Source organism: Mus musculus, chromosome 7, assembly GCF_000001635.26.
Source record: "Mus musculus strain C57BL/6J chromosome 7, GRCm38.p6 C57BL/6J".
NCBI classification, from domain to species: domain Eukaryota; kingdom Metazoa; phylum Chordata; class Mammalia; order Rodentia; family Muridae; genus Mus; species Mus musculus.
Window position 1 is genome coordinate 82212212 of NC_000073.6, and position 24036 is coordinate 82236247.

The following is a 24036-nucleotide window of genomic DNA, read 5'->3' on the forward strand; positions in this document are numbered from 1 at the left end:
TTATCAGATGTTAAGACAGTAACTGTATGACAAGTCCAAACAACAGATTCTCCCTAGTGGCTCCTGTGGGCCTCACAGCCTTAGGTGCAGCTATGAATTTAGTGGCTGGCTTCATATAGCCCTAGACACTTGCCTGCTCTGGTTTTCTTCTGTTCACCGGGGTCTTAGGATTTTACTGCTGTGAACAGACACCATGACCAAGGCAACTCTTATAAGGACAACATTTCATTGGGGATGGTTTACAGGTTCTGAGGTTCGGTCCATTATCATCAAGGTGGGAGCATGGCAGCATCCAGGCAGGCATGGAGCTAGAGGTCGCTGAGAGTTCTACATCTTGTTCTGAAGGCAAACAGAAGACCGTCTTCCAGGAAGCTAGGATGAGGGTCTTAAAGCCCACTCTCGCAGTGACACACCTACTCCAACAAGGCCACACCTTCTCACAGTGCCATTTCCTGGGCCAAACATATACAAACCATCACAACGAGCTTCTGGAGTGGATGTGTCAAAAACACTGAAGTGTGTATGATACGGCAGTTGGAAATTACCACACTCACTGTTGGAGTAAGAAAGCCCAGGGCAAAGGAGAGCTGGCTGAAGGCTCCTGAAAGGGGGTGGGGGAAAGCACCTGTGGAGGCCTCACTGGAGGCAACACTGAGCTAAGACTTTCCCGGAGGCTTCGGGGACATCAGCTGGACGTGCCTGTTATAGAGAGGGAACAGCCAGTGCCCTGTGAGAGTCACTGCAGCATGATGTGCCACGGGGTGAAGGTTGGTATCTAAGAAGGTTGGAAGCTGCTCCCCTGGGGACTTGGTGAGTGAGTAAAAAAGAGGGGCCATTACAGGGTTCTGGGGTATTGGGGGAGCAAGATGTGCTTGCATTAGGAAAAGATCCTCCTGGTTGCTCTCCTGAGAACGAACCTGGGATGCAGAGGCGGAAGCAGGGAGTAGTTAGGAGGCTGGTACTACAGCGTCTCTCCAGGCACTTATTGGGGATTGAATGAATGGCCAGGCCTGTGCAAAGACTGCCTTAAAACAGTCCTTTAAAACAGTGACTGTTAATTTCTACAATGGGGATTGAACCTAGGGTTTTGTATATGCTAGAAAAAACACTCTACCACTGAGCCTCATTGAAAATCTTATGTAGAAGCCACAGCAGCAGCGGTCGCCATCTTGGTCCGGGACCCGCCGAACTTAGGAAATTAGTCTGAACAGGTGAGAGGGTGCGCCAGAGAACCTGACTGCCTCTGGAACAGGCAGAAGCACAGAGGGGCTGAGGCAGCACCCTGTGTGGGCCGGGGACAGCCGGCCACCTTCCGGACCGGAGGACAGGTGCCCGCCCGGCTGGGGAGGCGACCTAAGCCACAGCAGCAGCGGTCGCCATCTTGGTCCGGGACCCGCCGAACTTAGGAAATTAGTCTGAACAGGTGAGAGGGTGCGCCAGAGAACCTGACTGCCTCTGGAACAGGCAGAAGCACAGAGGGGCTGAGGCAGCACCCTGTGTGGGCCGGGGACAGCCGGCCACCTTCCGGACCGGAGGACAGGTGCCCGCCCGGCTGGGGAGGCGACCTAAGCCACAGCAGCAGCGGTCGCCATCTTGGTCCGGGACCCGCCGAACTTAGGAAATTAGTCTGAACAGGTGAGAGGGTGCGCCAGAGAACCTGACAGCTTCTGGAACAGGCAGAAGCACAGAGGCGCTGAGGCAGCACCCTGTGTGGGCCGGGGACAGCCGGCCACCTTCCGGACCGGAGGACAGGTGCCCGCCCGGCTGGGGAGGCGACCTAAGCCACAGCAGCAGCGGTCGCCATCTTGGTCCGAGACCCGCCGAACTTAGGAAATTAGTCTGAACAGGTGAGAGGGTGCGCCAGAGAACCTGACAGCTTCTGGAACAGGCAGAAGCACAGAGGCGCTGAGGCAGCACCCTGTGTGGGCCGGGGACAGCCGGCCACCTTCCGGACCGGAGGACAGGTGCCCACCCGGCTGGGGAGGCGGCCTAAGCCAAAGCAGCAGCGGTCGCCATCTTGGTCCCGGGACTCCAAGGAACTTAGGAATTTAGTCTGCTTAGGTGAGAGTCTGTACCACCTGGGAACTGCCAAAGCAACACACTGTCTGAGAAAGGTCCTGTTTTGGGCCTTCTTCTTCGGCCAGGAGGAGGTCCAAATACAAGATATCTGCGCACCTTCCCTGTAAGAGAGCTTGCCAGCAGAGAGTGCTCTGAGCACTGAAACTCAGAGGAGAGAATCTGTCTCCCAGGTCTGCTGATAGACGGTAACAGAATCACCAGAAGAACAATCTCTAAACAGAGTCAACTATAACTACTAACTCCAGAGATTACCAGATGGCGAAAGGTAAACGGAGGAATCTTACTAACAGGAACCAAGACCACTCACCATCACCAGAACCCAGCACACCCACTTCGCCCAGTCCAGGGAACCCCAACACACCTGAGAACCTAGACCTAGATTTAAAAGCATATCTCATGATGATGGTAGAGGACATCAAGAAGGACTTTAATAAATCACTTAAAGAAATACAGGAGAACACTGCTAAAGAGTTACAAGTCCTTAAAGAAAAACAGGAAAACACAATCAAACAGGTAGAAGTCCTTACAGAAAAAGAGGAAAAAACATACAAACAGGTGATGGAAATGAACAAAACCATACTAGACCTAAAAAGGGAAGTAGACACAATAAAGAAAACTCAAAGCGAGGCAACACTAGAGATAGAAACCCTAGGAAAGAAATCTGGAACCATAGATTTGAGCATCAGCAACAGAATACAAGAGATGGAAGAGAGAATCTCAGGTGCAGAAGATTCCATAGAGAACATCGGCACAACAATCAAAGAAAATGGAAAATGCAAAAAGATCCTAACTCAAAATATCCAGGAAATCCAGGACACAATAAGAAGACCAAACGTACGGATAATAGGAGTGGATGAGAATGAAGATTTTCAACTCAAAGGTCCAGCAAACATCTTCAACAAAATTATTGAAGAAAACTTCCCAAATCTAAAGAATGAGATGCATATGAACATACAAGAAGCCTACAGAACTCCAAATAGACTGGACCAGAAAAGAAATTCCTCCCGACACATAATAATCAGAACATCAAATGCACTAAATAAAGATAGAATACTAAAAGCAGTAAGGGAAAAAGGTCAAGTAACATATAAAGGCAAGCCTATCAGAATTACACCAGATTTTTCACCAGAGACTATGAAAGCCAGAAGAGCCTGGACAGATGTTATACAGACACTAAGAGAACACAAACTGCAGCCCAGGCTACTATACCCAGCCAAACTCTCAATTATCATAGAGGGAGAAACCAAAGTATTCCACGACAAAACCAAATTCACGCATTATCTCTCCACGAATCCAGCCCTTCAAAGGATAATAACAGAAAAAAACCAATACAAGAACGGGAACAACGCCCTAGAAAAAACAAGAAGGTAATCCCTCAACAAACCTAAAAGAAGACAGCCACAAGAACAGAATGCCACCTTTAACAACTAAAATAACAGGAAGCAACAATTACTTTTCCTTAATATCTCTTAACATCAATGGTCTCAACTCGCCAATAAAAAGACATAGACTAACAAACTGGCTACACAAACAAGACCCAACATTTTGCTGCTTACAGGAAACTCATCTCAGAGAAAAAGATAGACACTACCTCAGAATGAAAGGCTGGAAAACAATTTTCCAAGCAAATGGTATGAAGAAACAAGCAGGAGTAGCCATCCTAATATCTGATAAGATTGACTTCCAACCCAAAGTCATCAAAAAAGACAAGGAGGGACACTTCATTCTCATCAAAGGTAAAATCCTCCAAGAGGAACTCTCAATTCTGAATATCTATGCTCCAAATACAAGAGCAGCCACATTCACTGAAGAAACTTTAGTAAAGCTCAAAGCACACATTGCGCCTCACACAATAATAGTGGGAGACTTCAACACACCACTTTCACCAATGGACAGATCATGGAAACAGAAACTAAACAGGGACACACTGAAACTAACAGAAGTGATGAAACAAATGGATCTGACAGATATCTACAGAACATTTTACCCTAAAACAAAAGGATATACCTTCTTCTCAGCACCTCATGGTACCTTCTCCAAAATTGACCACATAATAGGTCACAAATCAGGCCTCAACAGATTCAAAAATATTGAAATTGTCCCATGTATCCTATCAGATCACCATGCACTAAGGCTGATCTTCAATAACAAAATAAATAACAGAAAGCCAACATTCACATGGAAACTGAACAACACTCTTCTCAATGATACCTTGGTCAAGGAAGGAATAAAGAAAGAAATTAAAGACTTTTTAGAGTTTAATGAAAATGAAGCCACAACGTACCCAAACCTTTGGGACACAATGAAAGCATTTCTAAGAGGGAAACTCATAGCTATGAGTGACTTCAAGAAAAAACGGGAGAGAGCACATACTAGCAGCTTGACAACACATCTAAAAGCTCTAGAAAAAAAGGAAGCAAATTCACCCAAGAGGAGTAGACGGCAGGAAATAATCAAACTCAGGGGTGAAATCAACCAAGTGGAAACAAGAAGAACTATTCAAAGAATTAACCAAACGAGGAGTTTGTTCTTTGAGAAAATCAACAAGATAGATAAACCCTTAGCTAGACTCACTAAAGGGCACAGGGACAAAATCCTAATTAACAAAATCAGAAATGAAAAGGGAGACATAACAACAGATCCTGAAGAAATCCAAAACACCATCAGATCCTTCTACAAAAGGCTATACTCAACAAAACTGGAAAACCTGGACGAAATGGACAAATTTCTGGACAGATACCAGGTACCAAAGTTGAATCAGGATCAAGTTGACCTTCTAAACAGTCCCATATCCCCTAAAGAAATAGAAGCAGTTATTAATAGTCTCCCAGCCAAAAAAAGCCCAGGACCAGACGGGTTTAGTGCAGAGTTCTATCAGACCTTCAAAGAAGATCTAACTCCAGTTCTGCACAAACTTTTTCACAAGATAGAAGTAGAAGGTATTCTACCCAACTCATTTTATGAAGCCACTATTACTCTGATACCTAAACCACAGAAAGATCCAACAAAGATAGAGAACTTCAGACCAATTTCTCTTATGAACATCGATGCAAAAATCCTTAATAAAATTCTCGCTAACCGAATCCAAGAACACATTAAAGCAATCATCCATCCTGACCAAGTAGGTTTTATTCCAGGGATGCAGGGATGGTTTAATATACGAAAATCCATCAATGTAATCCATTATATAAACAAACTCAAAGACAAAAACCACATGATCATCTCGTTAGATGCAGAAAAAGCATTTGACAAGATCCAACACCCATTCATGATAAAAGTTCTGGAAAGATCAGGAATTCAAGGCCAATACCTAAACATGATAAAAGCAATCTACAGCAAACCAGTAGCCAACATCAAAGTAAATGGAGAGAAGCTGGAAGCAATCCCACTAAAATCAGGGACTAGACAAGGCTGCCCACTTTCTCCCTACCTTTTCAACATAGTACTTGAAGTATTAGCCAGAGCAATTCGACAACAAAAGGAGATCAAGGGGACACAAATTGGAAAAGAGGAAGTCAAAATATCACTTTTTGCAGATGATATGATAGTATATATAAGTGACCCTAAAAATTCCAACAGAGAACTCCTAAACCTGATAAACAGCTTCGGTGAAGTAGCTGGATATAAAATTAACTCAAACAAGTCAATGGCCTTTCTCTACACAAAGAATAAACAGGCTGAGAAAGAAATTAGGGAAACAACACCCTTCTCAATAGCCACAAATAATATAAAATATCTCGGCGTGACTCTAACGAAGGAAGTGAAAGATCTGTATGATAAAAACTTCAAGTCCCTGAAGAAAGAAATTAAAGAAGATCTCAGAAGATGGAAAGATCTCCCATGCTCATGGATTGGCAGGACCAACATTGTAAAAATGGCTATCTTGCCAAAAGCAATCTACAGATTCAATGCAATCCCCATTAAAATTCCAACTCAATTCTTCAACGAATTAGAAGGAGCAATTTGCAAATTCATCTGGAATAACAAAAAACCGAGGATAGCAAAAACTCTTCTCAAGGATAAAAGAACCTCTGGTGGAATCACCATGCCTGACCTAAAGCTTTACTACAGAGCAATTGTGATAAAAACTGCATGGTACTGGTATAGAGACAGACAAGTGGACCAATGGAATAGAATTGAAGACCCAGAAATGAACCCACACACCTATGGTCACTTGATCTTCGACAAGGGAGCCAAAACCATCCAGTGGAAGAAAGACAGCATTTTCAACAATTGGTGCTGGCACAACTGGTTGTTATCATGTAGAAGAATGCGAATCGATCCATACTTATCTCCTTGTACTAAGGTCAAATCTAAGTGGATCAAGGAACTTCACATAAAACCAGAGACACTGAAACTTATAGAGGAGAAAGTGGGGAAAAGCCTTGAAGATATGGGCACAGGGGAAAAATTCCTGAACAGAACAGCAATGGCTTGTGCTGTAAGATCGAGAATTGACAAATGGGACCTAATGAAACTCCAAAGTTTCTGCAAGGCAAAAGACACTGTCTATAAGACAAAAAGACCACCAACAGACTGGGAAAGGATCTTTACCTATCCTAAATCAGATAGGGGACTAATATCCAACATATATAAAGAACTCAAGAAGGTGGACCTCAGAAAATCAAATAACCCCCTTAAAAAATGGGGCTCAGAACTGAACAAAGAATTCTCACCTGAGGAATACCGAATGGCAGAGAAGCACCTGAAAAAATGTTCAACATCCTTAATCATCAGGGAAATGCAAATCAAAACAACCCTGAGATTCCACCTCACACCAGTGAGAATGGCTAAGATCAAAAATTCAGGTGACAGCAGATGCTGGCGAGGATGTGGAGAAAGAGGAACACTCCTCCATTGTTGGTGGGATTGCAGGCTTGTACAACCACTCTGGAAATCAGTCTGGCGGTTCCTCAGAAAATTGGACATAGTACTACCGGAGGATCCAGCAATACCTCTCCTGGGCATATATCCAGAAGAAGCCCCAACTGGTAAGAAGGACACATGCTCCACTATGTTCATAGCAGCCTTATTTATAATAGCCAGAAACTGGAAAGAACCCAGATGCCCCTCAACAGAGGAATGGATACAGAAAATGTGGTACATCTACACAATGGAGTACTACTCAGCTATTAAAAAGAATGAATTTATGAAATTCCTAGCCAAATGGATGGACCTGGAGAGCATCATCCTGAGTGAGGTAACACAATCACAAAGGAACTCACACAATATGTACTCACTGATAAGTGGATACTAGCCCAAAACCTAGGATACCCACGATATAAGATACAATTTCCTAAACACATGAAACTCAAGAAAAATGAAGACTGAAGTGTGGACACTATGCCCCTCCTTAGAAGTGGGAACAAAACACCCATGGAAGGAGTTACAGAAACAAAGTATGGAGCTGAGATGAAAGGATGGACCATGTAGAGACTGCCATATCCAGGGATCCACCCCATAATCAGCTTCCAAATGCTGACACCATTGCATACACTAGCAAGATTTTACTGAAAGGACCCAGATGTAGCTGTCTCTTGTGAGACTATGCCGGGGCCTAGCAAACACAGAAGTGGATGCTCACAGTCAGCTAATGGATGGATCACAGGGCTCCCAATGGAGGAGCTAGAGAAAGTACCCAAGGAGCTAAAGGGATCTTCAACCCTATAGGTGGAACAACATTATGAACTAACCAGTACCCCTGAGCTCTTGACTCTAGCTGCATATGTATCAAAAGATGGCCTAGTCGGCCATCACTGGAAAGAGAGGCCCATTGGACACGCAGACTTTGTGTGCCCCGGTACAGGGGAACGCCAGGGCCAAAGGGGGGGAGTGGGTGGGTAGGGGAGTGGGGGTGGGTGGGTAAGGGGGACTTTTGGTATAGCATTGGAAATGTAATTGAGCTAAATACCTAATAAAAAAAAAATGAAAAAAAAAAAAAAAAAAAAAAAGAAAATCTTATGTAATTTAAATGTAGGTGAGAGACTATGTGTGCTTGAAAGGTTCATATGCGTATGGAAACATGTGCCTGTGGAAACGTGTGTGTGTGTGTGTGTGTGTGTGTGTGTGTGTGTGTGTGTGTGTGTAGGCCAGGGGTTGTCTTTGGCTGTCTTCCTTAGTTACTCTACATCTTACCTCACCCCTAGACTGTTCTGTGGACTCGCCAGCCCGTGAGCTGCAGGGTCCCCTTCCCACAGAGCTGGGGTTACAGATGTACATCCCTGCGCCTGCCTTTTACCGTTCAGCTCCTGTACGTGTATGGCTGCTACTTTGCCTCAGCTCCCGTATTTAAAATGTCCACAATTGTCTAGAGAAATGGAGAGGGCAGAGCAGGCCTGGGGAACGGGTCAGTTTCTCAAGGTGTGTCCTGGTGTCAGGAGGCAAGGGGGGGGGGTCAAGAGCAGCCTGCCTTTAAGGTGAATACAGGGAGGGGGGGTACTCAGTGTATTTTGGGGCAAAGGTCCTCCATGAACACCTTAGAGGGCCTCGGGTGTTGAAGACTGATGTGGAGGGACGCTATCGTTCTTTTCCTTTTTATTTATTCTTCTTTCATATATTACATCCTGACTGCAGTTTCTCCTCCCTCGTGTCCCCTCAATCTCTTCCCACCACCTCCCCTTTCCTTTGGATCCACACCCCCTTCACCTCCTCTCAGAACTAAGACCACACCTTCCAGGGACATCAACCAAATAAGGCATAACAAGCGACAATACGACTGGGTACATATTCTCAGGTCAAGGCTGGACAAGGTAACCCAGGAGAAGGGGAAGGGTCCCGAAGGCAGGCACAATAGAGAAAGCCCCCCACTCCCACTGTTAAGAATCCCACAGGAACACCGAGCGACACAACCATGCATAGTAAGGCCTGGGCCAGCTTGGGTTACGTAGTAAGATCCAGGCCAGCCTAGGCTACAAAGTGAGGCCCTGTTTCAAACATCAAAACCAAACCAAAAAGGACAAGAGGGCGCAGTTCAGCAAAGATGCTGCATTCGTACTGATTCTGTAAGTACCCACGAACAGAATAATTCAGGAGCCTCAGGTAACTCAGGGGTTTCCATTACCTGTTGGTGCCGCGATGGAGGATGGGGTGTCAGTTACCTCCTGTAGATCCCCTTCCCCACTAACTTCACAACACCTAATTTAAGTTACACTGTTTTGGAAAAACTTTAACCCAAAACCTCTGCTCAAATACCCTTGGTGTGGAGTTTTGTGTCTCCTTTAGTGGCTCCCTTCCCCACGGCCCCCACACTGAGCGTCTGCGTGGGGTGTGCACAGAGTTAGATTCAAAATGAATATATTAATGTATGCGTCTGCTGTCAATGCCTGGCATTCTGGGGAAACAGAAGAGTGTCAGAGGAGAGCTGCAGGATTTTTCTAGCCTTTTTGGTCACACAAAGTGCTTTTTGTTGCCTGGTGCACGGGCCATGATCAGACGTCATGTAGAATGCATATTGGTTCTGTGGTCTGCCTGGCTCGGAATACCTCATCTGTGTGGCCAGCATGGAGGGGAGCAGAAAGAATCTCTGCTTTATGCATATATGAATGCAGTGTCGCTGTTCATGGAGAAGCCCCTTTGATTGTTTGGGAGCTCTATGAATATTGAATGCAGTTTGGGGCCCACGGTATTTTATCTTTTAGGGGAAATTAGTGCAGCTTCTGCAAGCCTGCAACCAAATGCCTAATCTGGTGGCATAAATGATTCCTGCTTTCAAATTTTACTTATTATTATTATCACTATTAATTTTACGTGTATGAGTGTTTTGCCTGCATGCATATCTGTGCACCACATTCATGCCCGGTGCCTATGCAGGCCAGAAGAGGGCATTAGCTGCCTGGGACTGGAGTTAGAGACGTGAGCTTTCATGTGGGTATGGGAAGTGCACCCAGGTCCTCTGGAAAGATCAACCGATACTCTTAACCTCTGAGCCATCTCTCCAGCCCCACAATATTATTATTTAAGAGATGTCGTGTTTGCAGGAGCCCAGTTGTCTGTCCATGGGTTGCTTTCTAGCAACATTTACTGTGCACTGTAAAATGTTTACATTTATATTTGTAATCTATTTCATACAGGATTTTAAGTAACTTGGTAGACTTTTTCTTTAAGTGTAAATTTTTAAGAAATTGTAATGTATCATGATCAGAGAATATAAATAGCTTAGGAGAACGTTGAGGCTTTGGGGGGCACTTAGGAGTAGGAACACGTGTAGAAGTGCACAAATCGAAAGATCTAGTGAGTTACATTGTTGGTCCTCACATGCTGAGCTTCCTGGCAGCCAACGGGAGAAGGGAGAAGCCATCAGCTAATGCTTTCGCCAGCTCTTCAAAGGGCTTTTAAAACATGCCTAGCACCAAGCAGGAGTACAGCAAGGATTCCAGTGAGAAAACTGGCCAATCAGAAGAGTAGATTAAGTAAAGGACTACTGTGGATCCTAGCATCCCAATGTCTGTACCTTGGGCTAACCATACAAGGTGCCCATTTTGCTAAGCTAATTTTGGGTAAGAAGCATAGGTAGGAGTGGCAGAGTGCCTGACACCTGCTTGCGTTGCAGGGCATCTCCAGAGGTGCCTGGCACCATCTTCAGGTGCCCACTGGATTTAGCAAGAAAGAACACAATGGCAAGCAAGAGGGGAAGTCGGTGCCTTCAACTCTGAACTGCTTGATAGGAGGTGCTGTACTAGGCTATAATTTAAGCATGAATATTTATTTTTAATGAAACAATAGGGTGTTTGTATTTATTTGTGTGTGTGCGTGTGTGTGTGTGTGTGTGTGTGTGTGTGTGTGTGTGCCTGTGTATAGATCCACAGACGATTGGAGTTGGTCTTCTATTGTGAGTCTTTTGGGGATTGAACCTGGGTCAGGAGGATTGCCTTTACCTACTGAGCCATCTTGCTAGTCTAGGAATTCTTTTGATTTTCCTGGGAAAATGAAAAAAAAAAGGAAATATTTTTTCTTACAAAGTGTTATCTCTACCATTGGCGTATACTGTCTATACATCCCATGAACATTATCATCATTTTCTTGGTTTCAGAGCCCCTACCAACTTCTCAGTTTCAGGATCACAGTGCCCACCCCCCCCTCCTCTTCCTTCTCTCTAACTGTCCTGAAGGCATGAAGGCAGGAAGGAAGAAAAGATGAAAAGAAAAGGTGAACCCCAGGAATCTTATGTCTGGAGAAGGAAAAGCCTCAAAGCTGGTGCCAGCCAGGGGGAGCTTGCGCCCTCCAGAAAGACTTGACACAGTTCTGACAACTTGTCAGGAGAGAGGAGCTGAGACTTGTGAGGATGCTGGGCAGAACCACACCTTGGCTGGGATGCTTAGCTGTACAAACCTGTTGCTATCTGCTGAAACCTAAACCTCATGTCAGTTGCTGGAATAGAGTCTGTGGAGACAGGTGGGTCCCTGGGGCTGGCTGGCCAGCCAGCCTAGCCTACTTGACTGCATTCAGGTTAGTGAAGGGCCGTGTCCCAAGGGGACTGTGGTTGGTTAGGTAGCAATGTGACACCTGAGGTCATCCTCTGGTCTCTACACTCATATCCACAGATCATGTGCATGCACACCTGCACACACACACACCCACCCTCTTCCACACCTTTATGCTTTCGAGAGTTTGCTTTTGGCAGCACCCCAGCCTCAGAGCCTGTCTGTGTCAAAGCCTCCTGGTTTCAGGAAGCTGCTGTGCTGAGCTCTCCTCTCTTCCATTCCCTCTCAATCTGAGTGCAGGCTGTATGCTTTCTTCTCTACCCAGACTGTCTGTCACCTCCTTCCCTCCCTTCCCCACCAGCAGCCTCCAAGTAAGAGGTGGTGTTCTGCAGACAGCAGAGTGCATAGCCACAAAGAGAATGCGCAGCGGGCATGCTCTCCCTTCCTCTCGCATGTTAAAAAGGCCTTATCTCTTTTCTCCTTAACCTTTAGAACAACTTGAAAAGAATCCCTTGAAATTTATTTACATAATCACAGGCCTCAGGACAAATCCAGATGTTCCTTTTCAGGTTTCATTGACTGCCTAACATGGTAGTCAGCCTGGGAACCTGTATTTCTCCTCTCTCTGAAGGTCTTCCCCTCCTGTCTCCAGCAGTGCTGGCTTCAGCATAGCATGAAACTGGAGCTGGGGCTGAGGGGCTGCAGAGTCGCGGGGTCGGAAAGGTCTTTGGGAAGTTGTTTAATCAAGGTAGAGCCAATTCAACATTTTTAATGTTAAGCTAGTGGGATGTTAATTACTTGTCACTAAAAAAGGAAGCTTGTTTTCTGCAAAACCAACCATGACTGGAAGACACGGACCGTGGAATACCAGGACTCGAAGCAGCTCTGCCCTTCACTGCATCTGAGTGCCCGAGGCCTTCCATGCTTCTGGCTCCTGTTCTGTGCTGTTCACTCTCCCAAGGATCATTCTCCAAGTCTGCCCTCCTGCCCAGAAACCCTTCCCTAGGCTTCACTGTACTCTGCTTCCTCCTGTGGCCAGAGCCAAAATTAGCAGTTCCAGGAGCCTGGGATAATGTGTGAAACTTATTTGCAATATGATGAGAAGTGGCCCCCACCCCCACCCCACCCCCATCTCAAAAACAAAGACTGTGTCCTTTGAATTTCGAGCTCTAAAGGATGTCTTCCCTAGAAAATGTACTCCTGAACTTATTAGGGAATGCGCACTGGAATGTTTAGAAGTGTGTGTGTGTGTGTGTGTGTGTGTGTGTGTGTGTGTGTGTGTGTGAGGTGCACAGGTGGAATCTAGTAAGAGATGCTTAGGTAGGGAGAGGGAGGACTGAGCTATAGATAGCAAGTATAGGTTAGGAGCTGTTCACTGTGATTGGTCCCTGTGCTGCAGGGGGAGGGTCCGCAGCAGCATTCATGCAGTATCTCTGTAAGCCAGTCTTTAAAAAAGCTAAAAAAGCTTTTTAAATAGAGCAGATTAATTGAATTATTGCCCAACTTAAAAATAAGATGATTGTAAAAGAAAGTATTCTTCTACATGTATGGACTGACAATAGTACAGTGTATAACGTGGATCAATTCATGTAGAGTGCACTTGGGAAAATAAGTTGCATTTTTGGTGGGTGTTTATGTGTTTGGACTTCTTGATATTTAAGCAAATTCATGGGATCATTTGGAATCACAGCTTTCAGAAGTCAGACTTCTCCTGCCTGGGTACAGCAGCCTATACCATACGTAACAGTACAGTAATGACTATCCAAGATGTCCGTGTCAGGCTGGCTGGAACCCTTGAGGGTTCTTTGTGTGGGAGTTTACAGGCGGGCTGTTGAGCTACTTACCCTGGATTGTGTGGTGGGTCCTTCTAAGACGGATGCAGGATGCAGGAAGGAGGATCAAGGTTTGGATGGAGTGTGCAGCTGGGGTATCGTGAACAGGTGAGCTGAGCCTATCTGTCCATCCCACTAGGGAATTGGAGACGGGCTGAAATTGCTCCACCCTCGGTTAGCTTTGTGAACCAGGGGGCTATTGGGGTCACTTTCAGAGGGAGCATGGGTGACCTCATGGGTGACAGTTCTGTCACCGAGTGCCACACAGCATGGGTGAGGGTCTGCCAAAGCTGCCTCTCTGGAGTTGCCTACACAGAGCACCTGTACAACAGGGAGGACCCAGTGTGGGGACTTGTTGGAAGGATGTTGAGATCGGGCATTGCTGTGTTTGCATTTCCTCCATACTGTGTAAAACAGCTTCCTCAGTGTCTTCATTTTACAAACTGCGTAGACTCTGTTTTGAAGATTGGTGAAAGCACCTGTGTGTTGACCTACACAACACAGATAACTTATTTCTGGAAATAAGAAGGGTGCTGTGCTATACAAATACTGAGGGAAGCGGGAACTACAGGGGCACAGGGTTGCATCCAAATCATATTAGGAAGACGGGCCTGAGAACCTAAGAGAAATATGGAACAAAAAAAGAGGGTGCAACTCCCTCATCGGGACCCCATAAGATGTGGACAGCTAGCACTGAGAAAACTCATATCAACTGCCACCTGACCACTGATGTGTGTATGTGTGTGCATCCATGTGTGTATGTGCATGTGTATATTAATTGTGTACACATGTGTATGTATGTGTATATGTAAGTGTGTGTATGTGCATGTGTGTATGTGTGTATATGTATGTGTCTGTGCATCCGTGTGTGTCTGTGCATGTGTGTATGTATGTGTCTGTGCATCCGTGTAAGTATGTGCATGTGTGTATGTGTGTATATATGTGTGTGTGTGCATGTGTATATGTGTGTGTGGATGTGTGTATGTGTATGGTAGAGAACTCCCTACTGTCTCAGGCTTCAGCTTGCCTCCATGTCTGCTATAAATGCAGCTTTTTTTCAAATTTTCATCTGCCTGTCCTCTTTGCCCACCTGTTGTCTGTCTGTCTACCTATTGGTTCATCTGGATCCAGGCAGGTTTCCCCTTTCACCATCAAGACTGGTCTACAGCTCTGCTCTCAAACCTGCGATCTCCCCCCACCCCCCACCCCCATGATTGGCCTGATTTCCAGCCTCTGCAGCCTTGGTTCTTACCCCTCTAGGAGTATTCGCTTGCGTCTCTGTCAGCCTTCCTTGTCTTAGGACTTTGAAAACGTGAACTCCTCTCAACCCAGCAGAGACAGAGAAGTATACAGAGAGCTAGGTATACTGTGTGATGTCAGTAATTAAGACCTGTGCTTATCTCAGCCAGTGCTGTCAGGGCAGCTGGATATATGACAAATTGCTGCCTTTAAATCTACCATACCTTATAAATGTAATGTTAACCAAGAAATCCAGATTTCATCTCTGAAAGACTGACTGATTTTACACTTTGGAACTCCAGGACCATGGGGAATCTGTTCTGTGTTGTCTTCAGCCTTGAGTTTGAGTCTTTGGCGACTTTAGAGCTGTCACTGGGGACAAGGGACAGTGTGACTCTGTGTTCCAGTGCTGCTAAGGTGTGAGCTCTGGGTCACGGCCATTTGCATTTCAAAGAATTGTCCCTGGGCCCAGATCACCTGCTTCTGCCTTTTGCTTAACAACTGTGCCTTATTTAGGCCCAGCTTTGATCATCTGTATGACAAGTGGAATTGGCATACATTTGCTTGAAGGGACCTGCTTGAGGGACAAGCTGTGGACTTGTCCTTGGGTAAAAAGAAGGGGGGAATGTAGAGGGATGAGAGTGGGGAGGGTGAGAGAGGAATAGGGGGGTGGGGAAGGCTGGTTCATACATAGACTTCTTAAATCCTCTTCTAAAAAACTACTTTGTGTTAATTTGAATTTAGTTTTAGTATTAGTTAAATATGTATAAACACAAAGTGTTAAGTTGTGCTCACAGTTTTACAACAATTATAAACATTCAACTTATTTCAATTTAAATACAAATTGAAATTACAAATGCAGCAAAATTCCATGTAACACCAAGGAGTTAATGCCATGGACAATGTTATTGCTCGTGTGATTTTACACACATCGGCCAAGCCCTGCTACGCTATCTGTTTCAGCTGCACTGTCTAATTCATGTAAAACAGGTATTCCTGATGGAAGCGTGCCCGTCACGGTAGTTCATTGCTCTGTGAAGGACAGTTCTCGGGCCCTAATAGAACTATTCTCTTTTACCATGTCCATTTATATACAGATGAGAAAACTAAGGTAAACCATGGTGTTTGGTGACTTAGTGAGGGGACCCAGGTCAGGGAGGTGGCAGCCAGTTAGGGACTCTGCCTTGCTGGGAGTGTTTTGTGACCTGAGTGTTTCTTTTTCTGTTCTGTTCTTGAACTTGAAGTGATCCTCCTGCCTCAGCCTCATGAGTGTGACATGGGCTACCATGCTCAGGCATTTCTTCAGTCTGACTTTTTTCTCTTATACAAGTGTTTAGGGGCATATAGCATAGCTATAGATTGTTATGACGTAAATGCTAGTGTATCCCCACTAAGGACACAAAACAGAAATCACCAGCCCCCTCAGCCCCCAAAGTCTTAGTTAGGGCTATTATTATTAGTTATTGCTGTGAAGAGACATCATGGCAACTCATAAATTAAAATATTTAATTGGAACTGGAATACAGTTCAGAGGATTAGTCCATTATCATCATGGAGTGAAGCATGGTGGCGTGGCGGGCAGACATGGTGCTGGAGAGGAGCTGAGAGTTCTACATCTTGATGGCCAGGCAGCGGGAGGAGACTGTGTACCCCACTGGGTGTATCTTGAGCATAGGAGCCCTCAAAGCCCACCCCCACAGTGACACATTTCCTCCAACAAGGCCACACCTAGTCCAACAAGGCTACATTACCTACCAGTGCCACTCCCTGTAGGCCAAGTATTCACACGTGAGTGTCTGAGGGCCATTCCTGTTCAAGCCACTATGGTGCTTTCCATGGGGCCTCCTCCTCCATCATCCAGATAACTCGTATCTTTAGTAACAGTGACTTTTACTAATTGTATTTATATTTTAGAACTTAAGCATTTGTCTTAGTTGCTTTTCTGTTGCCATGACAAAATACCATGACCAAGGCAACTTATAAAATAAAGCATCTAACTGGGGGCTCATGGTGTAGAGGGTTAGAGTCCATCACTGAGCATGGTGGCAGGCAGGCAGGCAGGCAGGCAGGCAGGCAGAGTGGTGGAACAATATCTGAGAGCTTTCATTCGATTAACAAGCAAGACTCGGAGAGTGCTAACTGGGATGGTGTGGGATTTTGAAGCCATTCTCGGTGACACACCTCCTCCAACAAGTCCATGCCTAATCCTTTCCAAACAGTTCTTCTGACTGGAAGCCAAGCCTTCACATATACCAGCCTATGGGGGCCATTCTCATTCAAACACCCACAGCATATAAGAGTTTACTTTGTCTTCTTTGAAACTTATCCGGCACAGGGCCGTGTTATATCATTTGTGTCTTAGACCTTTCCATTCAATGCTTATCTTTTCCATTCAATGCTTACCCATCTGTGGTGCTCTGTGTACCTGTAGTTTGTTCTATACCACAGCATACAATTACTGTGTGATTGATACAGCTGCTTTGGCTGGCGGCTTCTTGTCCTGCTGCCACCACAGAGAATGAAGTGGATAGACAGAGAAAGGGGAAAAATGAGGACTTTTATTCTCATGGGAGTGACAGATCCAAAGGAAAAGTGGACATCTAAACTCTTGGCAGCTGGTAGGATGCCAACCAAGAGGAGCCATCTGGCAAATGTTACAGTTAAACGCTGTGTACCTTGGGATGCCAGCGGCGTGGGGCTGCCGTCAGGTGAGCTCTGAGCTCTCAAGCCTGGGTACCGGATGAGAGAGATTGCCGGCAAGTGTTATACAGTTAAACTCTGCAGCCCTTGGGATGTCAACCGAGAGAGGTTGTCTGCCGGTGTTACCATTTTGAGCTCTTTGTGGTGGCAGGGTGTTATCAAGAGCCAGCCTCTGAAGGAGTCTCGGGAGAGCCGGTCAACGGAGTGGAGGTGGCAGGAGCTTCTGTCCTGTCACAGAAGCAAGAGCAGACCTCTTCCTAGGGGTAGGTCTAGTGGGTTCCCTGGAGACAGGAGGAAGTCTTCCTGTAGCAATGGGTAGTGCTTTGCTTCCGAGGAACTGGACCCTGGTCCATATTGGGAGCTGGCCCAGAGCTGGCCTGATAAACAGGCTCACCGTGGGATTTGTATAGACTCAGGTGGAACTTGATTGGCTTGGGCCAGGAGGCAAGTGAGGTGAAAGCGGGGAGAGCTGGTTGGGTGATGGTCTGGCCTGTTAACCCAGAAGGGAAGACAAGGGCAAATCACACAGGTTCCCTACAGGTGGCTCTGTTTCTCTTGTTCCTTTGGGAATGGCACCCTGTCTTCAAAGGGCTGTGGTTTTAGAGCCCTGCTGCTGCCAACTGTGTGTGTTTGGGGTCGGGGGTGAGGTGGGGCTGCTACCCATGCCAAGACTATACCATGCTTTATCCATCCAGTCACCTGTGCTTAGATTTCTGGTAGCTTTTGGGGTTTTGTTTGTTACAAATACTGCCACCATGGTCAGTCTCCCGCCATCCCTTGGGGACATGGACCTAGGAGTGGATCAGTTGTGTCATATATTATGCCTCAGTTTGCAGAACTGGCTTTCCGTGAAAATTTCCATTTCATTTTGTATCTTCCTGATTTTTGAGTGACACTGAGAGCTGTGCCATGAGTTTCTTCTGCACATTCACCTGCACTTTCTCTTATTTGAAGGGCTCACTCAGCTCCTCTGCTAATTTTTCTATAGAATGAATATTTTTATTGACTTATAAGATTTGTGCTTACTATGGATATGTGTTTATCATTATGTCTGGAAACATGTTACTTATTGCAAATACTGTGTGTGTGTGTGCGTGTGTACATGTGTGCATGAATGTATGGGGGATGGAGGTTGATTTGTCTTCCTTGGAGACTCAATTGTATTTTGAGACAAGGCTTCTCACTGCTGACTTGGGTAGTCTGGCTGCCAGCAAGCCCCAGGGACTCTCCTGCCTCTGGCTCCCTAGCTTTGTGATCATGGGTGTGTGCCACTGTAACATGGCTTTTTGTGGGTGCTGGGGATCAAACTCAGATTGTCATGCTTGTGTGTCGAATACTTTACCAACTCACCCAGCTCTCTAGCCTGACTGTTTCTCTCTTAGCGGAATCTGTTGAATTTTCATATTTAATACAGTCAAGCCTATGAGAATTTCCCCCAGGTGTTCTTGTGCTAAGTGTCTTGATCATTCCATTCAGCAGTTCTCTCCTGACTCCAGATAGTGAGATGGTTATTTAATCGGCTAGCTTTATTTTATGGTTTGTTTTCCTGGGAACTGTGTATTCAGGCTGTGGGATTTTGCTCTCTTTGCAAGGATCACAGATGCTTACAGAAGGCCCAAGACTTCTGGGTGAAGGCAAATGGGTTTGTCCCTCACTTTGCTGGGCACCTCTCTGTGCACCTACTGAGCCTCAGAGCTCAGACACCAGTGAGCTGAGTCCCACGTGGATTGCTGGAGGCGAGGAAGCCTGAGCCGAGGGATCTGGGATGTTTATAATGGGCTGTAAGCTAGCCTGGCCTTTGCCCCAGGGGAAAACACTGTCTGCTACACTGGATAGGAAGCATGCCTGTGTGTGCATTTCTTTGGGGAGAGACACTGATATTCTAAGCCTGTTTGTTATATAAATGACTTGAATGGTCCAGAGTGAAAGGACCAGAAACCTGAGACCCAGGGACAGTGCTCTCCCTGAGGTGTAATCTACTTGTTACTAATTTGTGTGTGACAGTTCATCGATCACTGTATTTCCATGCTAATGCATAGGTATTGCAGCTTCAGGCATTGCATTGGATGGAGAATGCTGTCTGCAGAGGGGCAGGTACCAGATGAGCTAACACAGGGTCACTGCAGTGGAGGTGGGACAGGGACGAGGCTGAGCTGCAGATGGCAGAGAACTGGGAGGGCTCCTGGGATGGAGAGAGACGCGTCAGCAGTGAGTCTTTGGATCTTAAACTATATTATGTTGGGACTGGGATGGTTTAGTGGGTAATGTGCTTGCTGAACAAGCATGAAGACTCAAGTTCAAATCCCTAGAACCCACTAAGAGCTGGTGTGGCAGTGCTGGAGAGGGAGAGAGAGAAGTGAGTTGGTGAGCTCCAGGTTCCGTGAGAGACCACATCTCAAAGGATAGGATGGAGAGCAGAAGAGGAAGGTCAGCAGCACTGACCATGAGGGTACATGGTCAAGGGCACCCACACACGCTGCTTATGCACACACAAGTAACACACATGCATACACTCCTATAAGTATATACACTCTCACATACACACACTCCCACACACACTTGCAAACTCTCATGCACTCTCACACGTAGATGCAAACACACATACACACAGAGATGCAAACACACACACACACATATACTCACACGCACACACAAACACACACACATTACTCAGTCATTTTTATCTATTTATTGCATAATGGAAATTTGCAAAGAAAGTATGTTTTAACTGTGCATCGAGGTAATAGATGCTTGCTTGACTATGTAAATTATGACTGTCTGAAGAATACAGTGAACACCTGAATAGATACAAAACAAATCTAAGCAAAAACCCAAACAAAAATATAAGGACACACACAAATTAAAAATTGTTTTTCTGAAAAAAAAAAAAAAGAGTGGAGGAAAACAGAGGGGTGGAGAGAGGGCGCTCAGTAGGTACAAGTGAGACAGAAGGAGGATTTTCTGGGGTGCAACTGCAGGTTAGGGTGACCCCAGACAGCAGTAACATACAGGACAGCTGACAAAGACACACGTAAGGACTAGAATTTCTTACTATAAAGATGTTTAAGGGGCTGGTGAGGTGGCTCAGTGGGTAAGAGCACCCGACTGCTCTTCCAAAGGTCCGGAGTTCGGATCCCAGCAACCACATGGTGGCTCACAACCATCCATAACAAGATCTGATGCCCTCTTCTGGAGTGTCTGAAGACAGCTACAGTGTACTTACATATAATAAAAAAAAAAAAAAAAAAAGATGTTTAAGATGATAAGTTTACCCTCAGTTAAACATTATACAATAATACATGTGTTAAAATATCACTTGGGATCTCATAAATATGTAAATCGCTTGTTTTATGTATCTGCTAAATTAATTTAAAAAATAAAAATACACAACTGAATGAACAAAAAATGTTTTTGAGACAAGCTTTCACTGTAGCCCTGTCTGGCCTGGGACTTGCTATGTAGACTACTAAGCTGGACTCAAACTTACAGAGATTCCCCCTACCTTTGCCTTCAGGGCGCTGGAATCAAAGGCATGTGCCACCACACCTGACCTGTATTTAAACGTTTAAAGCATTGTATTTACTTGTTTTGTAAATAGGGTGCATGAGTGTGCAGATATGTGCAGTATCCATAATGTGTGGAGGTTGGAGGACGACTTTAGGGAGTTAATTCTGTCCTTCCATTATGCGGGGTCTGGATCAAATTCAGGTGCCAGGCCTGGTGGCAATGTGTAATGTGTTTACCCACTGAGCAATCTCTCCAGTCCAATTTTTCCCCCTTAGGCATGACAGGAGGCAGGAACACTTACACCGCAGAGCAAAGGTGAAGAGGCTCCGCCCCGACCCAGGCTCTGTGGGGCAGAGTGGCCTTGCTCAGCATTTCAAATAAAGGAGGCTTCGTACTAGAGTTTTTCTGTATAGATGCCTAGAGCCTGAGATTAGAAATTCCCAGAAGCTGCTCCTGCCTCTGGGTTCAGGGGCCAGAGGGAAGAAGTGACTATACACAGCCTAAAGTTCAGGGGAGGGGTTTGAAAGAGGCACACTCTCGACCCTGCTTCTCCTCCCGGTGTGCCTCTTTCAGAGTGAAATTGGCCAGGAAGCCTGAGCCATGCGGGTGCAGAGAAGCACCAATGAGGTGGACTCGAGAGTGTTGGGTCCAGGCAAGGGGCAGTAAATGGACAGACCGCTTCACAGGCCTTGAGCAGCAAAGGGCTCGGATTACAATGTCCTCCAAGGACTGGAAAGGTGCAGTGCTCACTTTATGGCCATTTCTCGGGACTGCGGGCCACCATGTTGGTTTGGAGCAGATGGTTGGTGAAATGTGCCCTGGACAGCATGTGCTTTGCAAAACCAAATTGAATTACTTCATGATTTGTATGCAGGTTTGAAGTCACAGTCATAATGTCTGAGGTCTTTATCCAGCCCTTCTTCCTGTCTCCTGGGGAGGGGCAGCATGCAGGAGAAAGGGCAGAGCAGGACATGCTGGCTTGGGATATCTGGAACTCAAGTGTTGTCAGCTGGGGTATCAGTAACAGTTTAACTACTGATGGTCAGTGCCCCCACTGAGGACCTCCTGGTGAAAGGGGATCAGGGAGATGTGGAGGGGTACAGTTAGGTCCCTAGGAAATCCTGGACAAATGGGCGAGGTGCCTATTAACATATCAAAGGGATCAGCCATTGGCCTCCAGGATCTCCTAGCATTTCAAAGATCTGTTACAGAGCCCTGGCTCCTCTCCAGAGCTTCTCACCCTCAACCCCTGCCTTAAACTCCTCCACCCCCTCCCTTCCCTTCTCCTTCTCCTTCCCTCCCCTTCTCTTCCCTTCTCTTTCCGCCCTGCCCCAGCTTCTCTTTCCTGCTATATAAAACAGTTTGGCCACATGTTCTCTTGGTTCATTTCCTGGTCCCCACTCTTATCTCTCTCTCTCCTCTTCCTCTTTCACTACCCCACCTCCCCCCGCCCCATGGCCTGGTTTGTTCTGCTGTCCATGTTCAGTCTGAACTCTTGCAGATGCCTCTGGCCGCTCTCTCCCTCACACCTACAATAAATACCCTCCTGGGCGAGGCCATGTCCTCACTTTCCTTCAGGCACCGACTTTCTCCAGTCAGAGAAGCTACAGGAGTGAGACGCTATCCGGACAGGAAGTGTGCTTGTATACTTTGTCTCTGTCTCTCTCTGTCTCTCCATCTCTCCACCCTCTCACTGGGAGGCCATTACTTCTCAGCACTGGAGCACCGTGTACAGCTGTGGTGCAAGTTTACAGCTTATGCCCTGGGGTATTTTCTCTGCCAACAGCCCCCTTCCGACTCCTGTAATGTGGACGGGGACAGTGTGACCTGTCAGGCTCACTTCCCTGCAGGGCTGGAGGAGGAGGAGGCCTCCTTGACCTCATTTTTTGCAGGTGTGTTGGGTCTCATTTAGGCAGTCCTCCTGCAGGTGCTCACAACACTCCCTCATCCCATGATTGATTTCTAACCTTATTTGGCCATGATAGCTGTGATAAGTGCTCTGAAGAGAGCTGGACGACTGTTTTTTGACTGCCATTTCTGTTGTGTTTTATAACAAGAAAGAGAAAGGGGTATGTTTGGTGGAGGTTTCTGTATGGTGTGGGGGAGGGGATGCCTCTGCGGGACCATGCTGAGGCATCCCTTCCCCCTGAGGTACCAGCCACACAATGTTATAGTATAGAATAGAGTTTATTCAGGGAATGGGGAGGGGAATTGAGGGGAGTAGTAGAGACAGAAAATGGCGGGGGGGGGGGGGGGGGGAAGAAGGAGGAGGAGAGGAGGCTGGCCATCTGCACGTGGAGATGGGGGAGGGGAATGGGGAGAGAGAGGAAAGAGGGTAAGGGAAGAAGAGAAAAAGGAGAAGAGAGTGAGGAGGGTGGGGGCGAGTAGCCCCTTTTATAGTGAGTCAGGCACACCTGACTGTTGCCAGGTGACTGTGGGGCAGAGCCTAGACAAAAATGCCAAGAATATCAATGTCAGGAAGAAAAGGAGAAATGTCAGAAGGTTTAAAATCTATTCTGAGGTCAGATGAATGGTCTTTTCTCTTCAGACTTTTAAGAGACACTTTGGTGTCTCATATCCTTCCACACAGTAGTTAAGCCCATGTGGCCGTTGGTTTCAAATATGAGTCTTGAGGGATGAGTCTTCCTGTTTTAAGAGACTCTAGAGAAATCCAGGCTGGCTTTTCATGTGTGACTTTCTGCTGAACGGAAAGTTTTGCTGTTGTTCTGTTTACTTTTAACCACTGACCCCCCCCCCCCCCCCCCCCGCTTCACCCGTGTAACGTTGTGATTCTTGTAAAGTAATTCAAATTCTGAAGTTGAAAGAACTCAGTGGGGAAACCCCCACTCAGCTCCTGATTCGGCGTGCACCCAAGAATCGCGAATAGAACACAACACCTTGATGTAACAACAAGAGGTTTTTTAATGGTGGAGCTCCGGGTCGAAACGTATCTCACACAACAGGAGACAGTGGATTCGACCACGAGGCTTGGAAGCTAGGGGGTTTTATAGAAAAGGAGTGGGGCTGGGGGAGGAATTGGCGCGGTTTCACATGATTGGTCCATTTAAACATCAGCAGCCTGTAACATTTAACTTAGGTCAGAGGGGTGGGAGCTAGGGAGGCGATGGGCTTGCCCGGGCATGTCCTGGTCTGTTCTGCTATGTTCTCAGCCCCAGGTTTCAAAGCTCAGAAACAACTCTTTGGGCTATTTAACATACATTACATGAATTACAGTTTTATTTCCTTTCAAAGTCACCGAT

The 24036-nt window shown here is 46.2% G+C and overlaps 1 protein-coding gene across 11 annotated transcripts in view; it reads left to right on the forward strand.

Moving 5' to 3' along the window:
* The window catches only part of Sh3gl3 (SH3-domain GRB2-like 3), a 133613-nt gene that overhangs the window by 38404 nt on the left and 71173 nt on the right, over nucleotides 1-24036 (forward strand). The gene's annotated exons all lie outside the window — the stretch shown is intronic.